The 12714-nt window shown below is 48.2% G+C and overlaps 1 long non-coding RNA gene across 2 annotated transcripts in view; it reads right to left on the reverse strand.

Annotated features, from left to right (window-relative positions):
- Nucleotides 1-10005: 10005 nt before the first annotated feature.
- LOC141569347 (uncharacterized) overlaps nt 10006-12714 on the reverse strand; it is a 447021-nt gene continuing 444312 nt past the window's right edge. The window contains exons 7-8 of one of the 2 annotated variants that reach the window (XR_012492885.1): nt 10270-10827; nt 10006-10192 (exon numbers count right to left, since the gene is read on the reverse strand). This is a non-coding gene — a long non-coding RNA (uncharacterized LOC141569347). Of the gene's footprint in view, nt 10828-12714 lie in introns of both variants that reach the window. The other variant, XR_012492884.1, reaches the window with a different exon arrangement.

Here is a 12714-nt window from a genome sequence, read left to right on the forward strand (position 1 = left end):
CCATATCAGCCACTTTGAAAATAAAATCCGGAGGCCATTAGCTAACACAGTGACCCACTGACGTAGTGACTCACTTCACAGTAGCAACTTAAAAACTGTGCCTGGTTCCCCACTTTTCAATGCACCCTCGCTCGGTCCTATTCTGAGCTCTGGAACGTTTCTGAATGCCAGATTATACCTGTCAGTTCTATGGAAGTTTTTTGAAATCCTTGGTCAAAATAGGAAAAGTTCCCACAAGAGCCACACGAGGAGGCTTTCCTGTCCTCGTGTGCCTTGTCTGTGGGACAGTTGTCTCCTTGGCAACAGGAAGATGATGCCCATACATTTACACAATGAGATAGTTATCAGGTGAACAAATGAATTCTCATAAGTGCTTCCTGAAATGTGTGTGTGTGTGTGTGTGTGTGTGTGTGTGTGTGTGTGCTTTCTAAAGCAACTCAAAATTAAGTAAGCAAGGCTCTTCGCTCTCCTGGTGGGACCCGTGGCCACCGTGGGGACACTCTGGCAGAACTGCTAGCCTCAGCCTAGGGCAGAGCTTCAATACCCTGGAAGTGCTGAGCCCAGCCTTCCTGGGAGGAGTAGCACCTGGCACCGGAGTTTAAAACCCCCTGGAGAGCGTCACCAGTTTTTTAAAAGCTGAGCAACTTGCTGGGCTCCAAACTAGGTCAGTGAACATAGAAAGTGGGAACTTTCTGTTACGACCAACTTCACCAACTTCGCATTATATTTAATAACAGTTTCAAAAGCGAGGTGGGGGGGCGGAGGCATGCTGACAGCGAAGGAGCCTGAAGGAGTCAGACTCCTGTGCACAGGATTTCTCAAATGCAGAAGGCCACCTGGGTCCAAAATTCTGAAGTCTGTTTAACGGTTCTCCAAGTCATTTTTTTTTAAATGTTTTACACTAGGAGTTATTAACTTGTAGGTTGGAATACTCTGGCAAATATGTTTTTCTCTTAAAAATGAATATATTCGGTTGGTACAAAAGTAATTGCAATTTTTGCAATTATTTTTAAACTTTTAAACCGCAATTACTTTTGCACCAACCGGTATCAGCTCAGCAATGTGCAAATAGATCAGCTCAGTGGCATGGCATAACTAGCCTAGAAAAAAATACTCCAATACAGGAATGTTTTAGGTGATCGATGCAATGTTTCAGCATAACGGGCAATGGGGAGTGTCGATGCCAGAGGCCACCCACATATTTTGAGGAGACAAAAGCTAAATTTCTGTCTTGCATCGTTCATAAAAGGAAACACCAACACAACTAAGCATAAACGTTAGAATTACTGAAATATGCCAGGACCCTGTGTTCCGTTCCTCGTTAACCCTACACATTTCCTCACATATTCATGTCTGGGTGCTTTGTACTCTCGCTGCTGAGAGGTGAGAGTGGGATCCCCTTTTCAATGACAGTTTCTACCTGATTTGTGAGGTCAAAGAAAGCTGTTTAATATTAACCTCGTATCCAGTCGCTTCCTAAATTCTTAGTTCTAATAGCTGTTTTCATAGTGGTTGGTTGGATCTCTTGAATTAGCTATCAATCCCAGAATGCTGTGTAACTGGTGATAACAGGCATTTCTGTCATTTCTGGCTTTAAGGAAATACAGCCACCGTGTAATGTTACCTTTGTTACTGACATGGAGAAAAGTCTGTCACCATTGTGACTTGGCAAATGCAAACCAACATCACAATGGCTTCCCCACTCGATAGACAAACTGTTTAAAGCCTACAAGGTCAAGTGTGAGACAGGACGTGGGCAGGAAGGTCCCTTACCCAGAGTTCCTTACTCTCTACCTGGGAAAAACGTGCACTGCCGTCTTGTAAAGTCACATGGCCGTGGACCGTGTGTCTACGTGGACACACCCAGGGGACACTCCTGCTGTATCTGCACAGAAGCAGGCCCAGGAGCGCTCCCAGCGGCACTGGCCAACAAACCTACGCCTACGAAATCCCAAACGTCCTCAGTGAGAGCAGTGGAAGGTGGACTACGGTTCAGTGGGATATTCCACAAAAGTCCAAGCAGATGAACTTCAAGGCTACAACCAAATGGACGAATCTTGGCAATGCCAGTGAAAAAGTAAATCCCCAAAGGTTTCACACATGGACTTTCTCTGCATACAATAGAGAATGCGTGTGCGAGTGTGGATGCAGACCTATAGACGGATGGACAGTACATGAAAAGGGAAGCAGGTGTGTGTGGTAATTCCAGCCTTGGTGATACTTCTCGCTGGTGGGGACGTGGGTGGGGGGAGACGGAGGGACCACAGGGGTGGACGCGGGCCATTGCTGCTTTCCTACCAGTTGTTTGGGGTGGGGTTTCTCAGATGTTTGTAACATCATTAAAAATAATGAACAAAATGGATAACTAATTAAATAAAAGTAGGCTATGAAAGAACCAATCACGAGACTGTATCACGAGCCAGGAATTACAAATAATACCCTTTAGTGAGCCCGAGGTCTCATAAAAATAATAAATGGGGATTTAAAAAAACCCGACATTCACCTTCCTCTTTGATCTATGTATTTCCGCTAAGTACCTGCTTGTCTGATACTCACACCAACCTTTGCGTGTTTGCATTTGTCTGGTACCTCTGCCCATCTATTGTCAATGTTTTCTGGTAGATTTGTTTTGTGTGTATCTTGTAAAATGCTGTTTCTCAGGCTTTCATGTGCACAGGAATCACACAGGACCTCCTTTAACTGGCTTTGTTGAGCGGGGCTGGGGTGGGACCTGGGACTCTGCGTTTCCCACAGGCTCACAGATGCCGGTGAGTAACAAGGTCTAAATGACACGTGGCTGAGCTCTGCTTTTTCCTCTTTGAGATTGTTTTCTAAAGAAACTAAAAGAAGACTCAGTCTTTGTTACTTCGATGAGAGAATCTGGCATAGTCACATTTATGAAAACAGTATATACTTGATTTTAATCTTTCCACTCTACCTTAGCGTTTCATTTTTTTGTGTGCTCGTTGAGTCAAAATAATTATGATCTATTCACTTTTTCTCTTGTTTGTTAGTTCTAAAATAATTTTCTCTTTGACCCATGGTGTTTTTCTCAACACGTGCAATTTATTACTTCAACAAATATTTAATACATTCCTACAGTTACTTGTGGAGTGTGTTCCTTTACTAATTTGAAAACAAAATGGCACCGCCTTCCCTTTTCACAGACACTCTGATTCCCCTTCCCCAACACAATGATATCTACAGACCATTGTTTCTCTTTCCCAATAAGTAGTATTTTTATAATTCACTCATCCATCTCCTAGATCTACAACGTCCAGGCGTTGATGCTGAGGCAGTTTCATACCTTTAATTTCAAATGATATCTAGGGTTTTCCTGGCAGCCTGTGCCGTCTGTTCTAGAATTTTCGCTTCACAGTGATACGGGCCTGTCGTCAGCTTTTGGATCCAACTGCACACATTGCGAGTTTCACCCCGCACTTCCGTGGGATTTATTCATTGTTTAAAGTCCTTTACGTGAATCTTCTCAGGTAGGGCGCGTGGGTGGCGTGTTTTCTATTAAATTCTTGTGTACATTCCTCTTATCCTGACAGAGAGATGAGTGCGGTCATGGCGGGACACAGAATTCTTAGGCTGCATTTACAGAATTTCAAAATTCAAAACTTATACTTCAAGTTCTAGAAAGTTCCTTCAGTGCTCACAGTATTATTACTATCATTTTCCAATTACGTTCAAGTGGCCATCTCACTCCTGCAAGTGTTCTTTACCAGGAAGGAGTGTGTGCTGGGTGCTTCCTGGCGTTTTCTCATGTTGGATAACCTGTTTCCCTCCTTGCCGGTCCTTAGCTCAGCTGCCATGCGCTCTCTGGGGGTCAGTGTTGGTGAGCCATGTCTATTCCGTAGGCCTGTGCAACAAGGACCACAAGGCAGGTGCCCTTCACACTCAGAGGCCAGGTACGTCTGCCAGGACCGGTCGGTCCTCCCAACACCACTTGCCTACCTTCGCTCCTGGGTTTATAACTACAGGAACACCAGGCTCTGTCTAGGAGGGTTCTTGGGGTCCAGCCAGTGTGAATTTGGGGTACAGAGCAGGCGACAGCATAGCCATTCAGTGATGTTACACCAGATGTGTTGCTTCTACTGGCCGAGGCCGGACTCCAGCCTGGCACGAAAGGCCTCTTCCTACCTTTCCCATCGTAGCAACCCTACCCCTCTCCTCTCGGGCGCCTAGAAAATTTCTCCTCTGCCCATGCCATAAGGAAGGTAGCACTTCTGCCTGGATTACACTGACGATTTCTATTTATTAAAACTGAAAACATGCTGCAAAGCCACACTGCAATCCCATGACATGTTTCCTCTTTCTTCATATAAGAACAATCTCTCACTTAATTCACACATGCTTATCACTTCCTAATATGGCCTAATACTTGACACTTCTCTAGCTGCCTACTGCATTTTGATCTCTCCCGCACTCTCCTAAACCTTTACGTGTGTGTATTAATTCACTTGTTTCCTACCCAATCTGTTTTAACCCTTCGAGTAAGAAGGTTCTTGAGTGTAAATAATGTTTTAATCCCTCTTTGTTCTCCTCGATTGCCTGGCACAGCACCTGCCCCCGGAGGACACACTCAGTAAACACCCCCCGAGAGAAAGAAGAACAAAGTTGTCCTGTTGGTAGAGTTTGCACTACCCTGTCATTGGTTGAGAATTTTGAGGTCCTACTGCATATTTCACCAGAGAGTGGCCTGCAAATTTTGATTCAGTAAAGAGAGAGTAACCTCCTAGCTATAGGCAGCCATCTTCCTCGCTGTGATTGGTCATTCACCGCCAGGGGGCCCCCCACACCAGCATCCCCATGGCCTCGATTTCTGACCTGTAGACTGTGCCCAAGATCCACGCATCAGGGGCCGTTGTCTCAGCTGATGGGGCAAAGTCATCCCTACGTTAAATCATGTCCCACAGCCAGTGTTCAGGGCTCTAACACGAGGTCAGTGTAGAACACAGCTTTCATAAGATACTTTCCTGGGGGAGTGCTTCTGTCCCTATCATAGAGATTCAAACCAAGAAGTCGTTGCTGGTATTGGACTAGCTCGTCAGACTGTAAAGCAAACAGAAGTGAGCTGTCACAGCTGGACAAACGAATCATTCTTTCCCTCTGTTTTGCTTCTGAAGCACAGCTCCTGGAACATAAATGTTTTTTGTTCCATTGCTAACAGAAGGGCCTGTATTGACCACCTCTGTAGGAAGTGATGAGAAAAATGACTTTGGAATGAAAACCAACCCTGATCGTCCAGGGAAAGTCACTGATTGGTTGATTCATGTATTATGACATCAGTTGCCTAACCCCCATTGGGCCCCGGCTGTGGGTCAGTTGCAGTGGGGCAAGCTTGGACGTGTCATTTATGTCCACTCTCTGGATCCAGTCCGTGAATGTGGACAGTAAGGGATGTTGGTATAATGTTGGCTCTTATCACTCAGACTTCATAATTCTTTCTGTTTTGTCACTCTTAATATTTATATGACACCTAGTGTGTGATTGATTTCCCATAGGACCCTGTGGTCACTCACATTTGCTTATCGCCCACACATAGGGGCAATCCACAGATTTATGGCTGCCAATAAAAGTTGTTACCAAAAGTACAGTTTCTTTTTTCTGGGTGCTAATTTCTAATAACTCTTGTGCATGAGAGCAATTACTGACAAAAGCCCGGCTCTGTTAATAGAGTTTATCACACTTCATCATATATGCTTTGTCGCTGGAAGCATTTTGACAAGCCCAGGGTTAATTAAAACCGAGAAGACAATAAAATACACCTAATCAAACGTTACAGGTACAGAAATCAATTAGCAGATTTATAGCGCTGCGGAGGTTTCCACAATATATAAAATTCAAGGAAACTGTCGTTTTCATTTCCTCAAGACGGTGTAATTAAATTTCTAATTGAAACAATTTTTTCAGTAGATAACATACAATCCACCTAAGTTTGATTTGCATTACAGTGGGGTCTACAGAGGTTGGACAAGCCTAAGAAAATAAAAAGATCATTGAGTCATTTCCATGACTGTTATTTTGTCTACCGAGAGTTGGGAAAAGTTATAACGTATGAAAAAAGGAAGGAGGGAAAGTGGTGATTTGCCCCGTGGAGAGAATACATGAAGCTGCCATGTATGTCCTGGATCTCTGTCTTCACACGGTGCAGTCAGTCGCCAAGGACAGTATGTCGCAATTCACTGTTCAGTGGTCAGTGTGGCTTGTCCGTCTTCTCTAACTTGAGCGATTCTGTTGACGAGATGGCTTGCAATCATCCATTGCTTTGGTGGCACGAAGATGTGACCTTAAAGAAGTCCTGTCTTCTTGCAGTTTTACTCCCCACCCACCCAGCCAGGTTGCAGGTGGTGCTGATCACGCCTGGGACACACTGTCTGGGTGGGGAGCGGACCGGGGACCAGCGGGGCAACGTGTGTTTGCTGAGTGTCCCAGGCTGCTGTCACTGCGCTTTGGGCTGGCTGACGGGCACACTTTCTCTCTGCCTGATGGTTTCTCCTTTAGCCACTCATGAAAATGACCAACAAAAGACCTTTCTGCTAGTGAAACCCAGAAATGCTTGTATTTTCTACCCTCCAGTCAGAATTATCTCTTTTTTGAAATTTCTGTGCCATTGACACTTAATTTAAAGACAGTTGTGTTATTTCAAATTTCTTCTTTTTCCTTTAAGGACTATCCCCAAACATAATTATGAATACTGTGTTTCCCCGAAAATAAGACCTAGATGGACAATCAGCTCTCATGCGTCTTTTGGAGCAGAAATTAATATAAGACCTGGTATTATTATATTATATTACATTACATTACATTATATTACATTATATTATATTAGAGCCGGCCTTATATTACAGTGAAATAAGACTGGGTCTTATATTAATTTTTGCTCCAAAAGACGCATTAGGGCTGATTGTCTGGCTAGGTCTTATTTTTGGTGAAACACAGTGTTACTAACAACAACAAAATAACTTGTATTTACTTCCTGAACTCAGAAGCAAACCACACCCATTTTTAGGAATTTACTTTTAAGCTGTGAACAAGTCCAAATTTACTATTTATTCCTTTTGTAGAACGATGGCTAGAGAACAAACCTCGAGGTCATGGTTAGAGCTAGTTCTTTTGGTCGGTGGGTTGCCGCTGAGGTTGTGCCCACATAATGCCAATGAAAGCCAGGCAACTTGAACGATTTCACAGGAAAAACATCAGTGGAGACGTTGTTTGAGCCACACAGACGAGAGCGAATGCAAGGCCAGCAGAGGCAGGGCCAGCGGGCTCCAAGAGCCGGGCCCTGGGCTTGCTCGTCCTCCCCAGACGCCTGTGTGCTGGCGGCTTCCTGGTTTCCAGGAACTGGCCTGAGTGTCAGCGGGTGTCCCGAGGGTAAGAGGGAATCAGGCGCTGAGCGGTGGTGGCTGGTTGACACTGCGACGTGTCCCCGGATCAGCACGGTGCCGTCACCCGGGCTTGCTGCGGAAGGTGCATCAGGGACAAAGCAAGGTCGCAATGAGCTTTTAAACTTGAGCAGTCCCTGCTGCTTTCCTGGATCAGCAGCCCGCCCCTCTCCACCCTTCCCTGGTCCCTGGCCTCTGGCCTGACCTCAGGTAAGGGCTCCCATCGAAGACTCGGTTCTCGGGGCTGATCTTCTTCTCTCAGACTCTCTTCACCCAAGAATTATCATACTCTGTGGTATCACCAGGCTTCTCTTGGCAAAGAACAAACCTCTGATTCCCACTGGCTCACTTCTCTTCAGCGCTGATCTTCTGTGCCTGCACCTGCCCAATAGACGGTCCACACTGTTCTGGCACTTTCTAAACCCCCAGCTGAGCATTCCCTTTGCAAATTAAGACTTTGTCAGTGGTGTCACCATCCCTGAGACCATGGTTAGAGAGTCTGATTTCTAAAACAGACAGTAATGTATAATGACTCAAACCCAACTGAAGGTTTTTTCTTTACCTGACAGCACAGGGTGGCAGAACACGCCTCCAGGGTGGCCCTTCTCCACACTCTCATTTGGGGGCGCTGAGGGCTGTCCCCAAATCAGCCAGGTAGAAGGAAAAAGCGAACGGAAGGTGCCTGAGGGTTGCTATGAGTGGAGCAGACCTTAAAGTGCTGCGCAGTCTCTGCCCTCTCAGTGGCTGGCACTCGGGCTCATGGCCACCGTCTGCCAGGGAGGCTGGGAAATGGAGTCTGGCTTTTAGCCCGGAGAGAAAAACGGAAATGGGTTTTGCTGGGTGGCCATCGGGCTCTGCCACAGCCACCGACATTCAAAACTGTAGATTTCAAACCCATGCCTATATGGTCAATTAATCTATGACAAAGGAGGCAAGGACGTATGCTGGGGTAAAGACAGTCTATTCAATATGTGGTGCTGGGAAACCTAGACAGACACATGCAGAAAATGAAACTAGATCACCTTGTTATGTCATATACAAGAATAAACTCACAATGGCAAAGACTCGAATGTAAGAACCAAAACCATAAAACTTCTAGAAGAAAACACAGGCAGTAAGCTCTCTGACATCACTGTCAGCAGTATTTGTGTTGGAGATGTCTCACTGGGCAAGGGAAGTAAAAGAAAAAGTAACCAAGTGGGACTACATCAAACCAAAGAGTTTTTGTGCAGGAAAAGAAACCATCAGCAAAATGAAAAGACAACCTAGTGAATGGGAAAGCTTCAGCAATGGAACATCCAACAAAGGGTTAACACCCAAACATGTAAAGAACTCATTCAACTTAATACCAAACAACCCAATTAAAAAATGGGCAAAGGATCTGAATAGACGTTTCGCCAAACAGGACACACAGCCAACAGACATAGGAAAAGGTGCTCACCATCAGAGAAACGCAAATTAACCCCAGCGAGACAGCAGCTTACATCAGTCAGAATGGCACCATCAACAAATCAACAAACAACTTGTTTGTTGGTGAAGATGTGGAGAAAAGGGAACCCTGGGGCCCCGTTGGTGGTGCAGCCACTATGGAAAACAGTATGGAGATTCCTTAAGCTAAAGCTGCTTTGTCTCAACAAAGTGGGAGCTCGGACTGGGCCCTCCGACTTCCACACCAACGACTCACCTACCTGGGGTCACGAGGCAAGCGGCAGAGGTCTTGGTGGGACAGGTAGGTCACTGCCGTGACTGGTCCTCTGACTCCCAGGCCCCACGCCAACGCCCTCCCTGGCTTCCTGCTTTGCAAGTCCTTAGTCTGACCCCGCGTCCCCCACCCGCACCTCACACGCTCCGTCCTAGGCCTGGCTGGCCCTCCTCTGTCCCTCATAGGAACTGCTCACTCTGGAAACGCAGCCCTCCCTGCGCCCCAGGGAGCACTGTGCCTCCCAACCCAGGGCGTGGGGCTCCAGCTCCACGGACCACTGCTCGTCCCTTACGGCCCTTCTGCATGACGGTGTCCGGCCGCTCCCTCTCCGCCCCATGTCCTCCCGGAAATGACCCCACAGAGGCCCAGGGCGCAGTGGCCCCACGAGCGAGCTCCCTCCACATGTCCACGGAGAGCCTTCACTCCTGCCAGATGGCGGCAGGCAGTGTGAGTGAACGGTGACAGCAAACGCGACAGAGCCCAGCAGGGGCTAGGAGCTGTGGGTGGCGCCATTCGGGACAGTGGGCAGGGCGCCATCCACCGGGTGCTCCGACCTACCTGCGAGATGGCGGGTGCACTTCCACCGGAACAAAGGGAGCAGGCAGGATGGAGGCAGCACCACGCACACCTGGCCTAGCCACCTGGGCCCCGTGGGGGAGGGGGAGCCAGCGCCAGGATGCCTTAGGGCACCCGCTCGGCCGCTACCTGCCCGAGCCACCCCCACACCGAGGCCCTTGACATCAGGCCACTTTTCCGAGACTGGAAAAGAAGGCTATTTTGTCTAATTCATATAAACAAACATAGGAGGTCAAGCAAAACGAAAATGCAGAAGAATATCTCTCAAATGAAGCAAGAAGACCCCCCCCCCCCATAAAAATCCTAAGGGAATGGAGATAAGTAATTTACCTGAAAAGGAGTCACGGAAACGGGACATTAGGGTGCTCACCAAACTGGGGTGTGGAGCAGAGGAACTTAGGGAGCCGGTCAGCCAGGAGAAGGTGCAGCGCCGACCAGCAGAGCCCGAGGGTCCTCCCGTATCACCACCTTCCTCTGAGCGCAGACCTGCTTCCCGTCATGTGTGTGTCCCTCACTCCTCACTCTGCAAACACAGAGCCGCTGCGGGAACTTGCACTCAGTGTTTCTTGAACGCAGGCCACCTCCCGAAGGATAACTCACGTTAGCTCATTTGCCTCATATCTTGTCTTCCTGAGTTTCTTTCCTGCTCCGAGAATGTAGCAAAAGTAAAAATGTAGGCTCCCAGGAGCACGCAGAAGTTCTTGGGAGGTCTTCCTGAGGAGTATCCACGGAGAGACCCCAGAGAGCGATGCTCTGACACTGGTTGTGCGCCCTCATGGGGGTCTGAGCCTGACTGGCCGAAGTCACAGAGGCTGAGAAAGGCTGATGGGTTTGGTGAGAGTCACACACCAACCAGACATCTAACGCCTGTCTCCTGACTCACAGTTCAGTAGTTTCTTCCCTCCTGTCAAGTCGCTTACGTACAATTGCTCAGGGCTGCTGAGACTCCCGAGGAGAGAGTATCTTCTGCATGAAGGAAACACTGGTTTGTTTCTTCCCAGCTTTTCCTCCCAGGTGGCACCTTCAGACTTAGAGAATCTCAATAATGTTTTCTTTCCTCTCAGCCCAGGGCTGATTTGCGGTGCCTTCCCATTTATAATTTCCAAGTGGAATACTGTTAGAACTTTCCTGCTTATCTTTCTCTTTTTCAACTTGGAGCTGGAATATAAAAGAAAAAAAATAGTTGTAAAAAATAGTTGTAAGCTGTTAAGGAGAAATTGAGAAGACTTACAAACAGAGGGTCCAAAAAAAAAGCTGAGGCAAGAAAACGGGGGTTCAAAAACGTTAGTTAATTACTAGTAAAGCCACCTCTCCAATCTAGTTTGGGCGACCGTTGACGTCTGGGACTGGTTTTCGAGTCTGATCCTTATCAAGGGCTTTGTCAGTAGGCACTGCCATGCCTTAGCCCGTTCCAGAAAGACAGTGAAAGAGAAGAGAGAGGAAATAAAGCGAAAAGAAACACAAGGGCCTAACCCCCTCCCATTGTCCACATTTTAAAGACGGGTCCCTGAAGAGCGTTTGAAGACAGAACACGTTGATCGTGCCCTATGAAGTTTGTCGGCTGGTGAGCAGAGCCCATGGGGGGGCACTCTGCAGCGCCCCCTGGTTTTCCCCAGGAAGAATGTGTTTCGTGCTTTCCAACCCAGACTCCAAAGCTCTTTTTGTTTCACGCAAGCCGACCTCCTAGGTGACATCGCGTAACTCCAGTGATGTGAGGATGCCAGTCCTTTATCAGTCCTGGCAGTGTCCCCCTGGTCTGTCGCCTGCCTGTCTGCGGGTCTCGGAGCTGCGTGCACAGAGCCAGTGGGTTTAAGCCACGGCTTCTCTTAGGGGCCAAGTGCAAGGAAAGAAGCCTCCTGTGGCCCCAGCCTGAGAAGGCTCCTCAGGTCCCCTGAGGGCAGGCCCTGAGCGCTTCCCCTGGGGTTTGCACCACTTCTCACAGGGCAGCTCCTGGCCATGGGAGCCCAAGGGGACAGCACATGTCAGCAGCTCCCTCTGCAACCTCTGCAGGTGGGTTCAGTGCTCGGCCCACAGATGTCGCTGGAGGGACCCAGTGCTCTGGAAAGCCAGCCTGAGTCCTTTATCAGTGAGCGTGACAAAGGCTTCCATCATAGGCGGGATGGTACCCAGACCAGTGTGGCTTGTCAGCCGACACGTCCTCACCTGCAAGGGCATCTAACCTCAGTGTTACTTCCCTTAGCACCGTGCGGCCCTCAGAGGTGCTCTCGCTCAGGTGGCTGACGAGAGTATGGTTTCCAGCGTCTGCTGTGTGCACAGACATTTTGGGGTACACCAAAGAGAGTCATTCCTGGTCAACAAACGGTTGTTGAGGACGCACTACCTACCCGCAGGTAGTGGGCATATAAGACCACGGAGCTGAGGGACTTGTCTTTAAGGAACTTCAGCGAACAGTCTAGTGTCACACTGAGTGTGAGGTGAGGCAGGTGACCCAGCGCCCTGACTCACCCACTTTCGTTTTCACTGTTTGAACTATAAGCAGCATCTCACTTGGTACTCGGCACTAGGCGTAAATAACACTAGATTTGTTCTCCCACAAACCCCCAATGATGGCCTAGCACATAGTAGGTGCTCACAGATACTTGCTGAATTAACCAATGAATCATTATGTCAGGGACTGAGGCCCAGTCGGCATGATGTTTCCATCTCGGTTTCCCACTCCTCTGGGAGCCTGGTATCTTTTGGAGTCTTTCCCCTTCAAAGTTGTCTCGATGTCATCTTTTCCTGGAGTCCCCAGACTGTCTGAGACAAGGCTGGGAAGATGGGAAGGTGGTGGATTGACTTTCCGTGCCCTTGCCCTGCTGGGGATCGTCCTGGGGCCCATCCTCCCCTGGGGACATCCCTGGAAAGGGACCAAACAGGCCAAGCGGGAGTCCCAGCAGGTCCTGCTGTGCTTGTGCCGTGTCCATTAGAAGACTGAAGATCCAGGAGCACCCCAAGTTTCTGGAGCCCACCCACCATTTTATGTGCCACTTACCGTACCCACCCAATCATGTCAGAGCGTCTGAGCCTGAAAGGGACCCCCTC

Source organism: Rhinolophus sinicus, linkage group LG17 (genome assembly GCF_036562045.2).
Source record: "Rhinolophus sinicus isolate RSC01 linkage group LG17, ASM3656204v1, whole genome shotgun sequence".
In the NCBI taxonomy this organism is placed as follows: domain Eukaryota; kingdom Metazoa; phylum Chordata; class Mammalia; order Chiroptera; family Rhinolophidae; genus Rhinolophus; species Rhinolophus sinicus.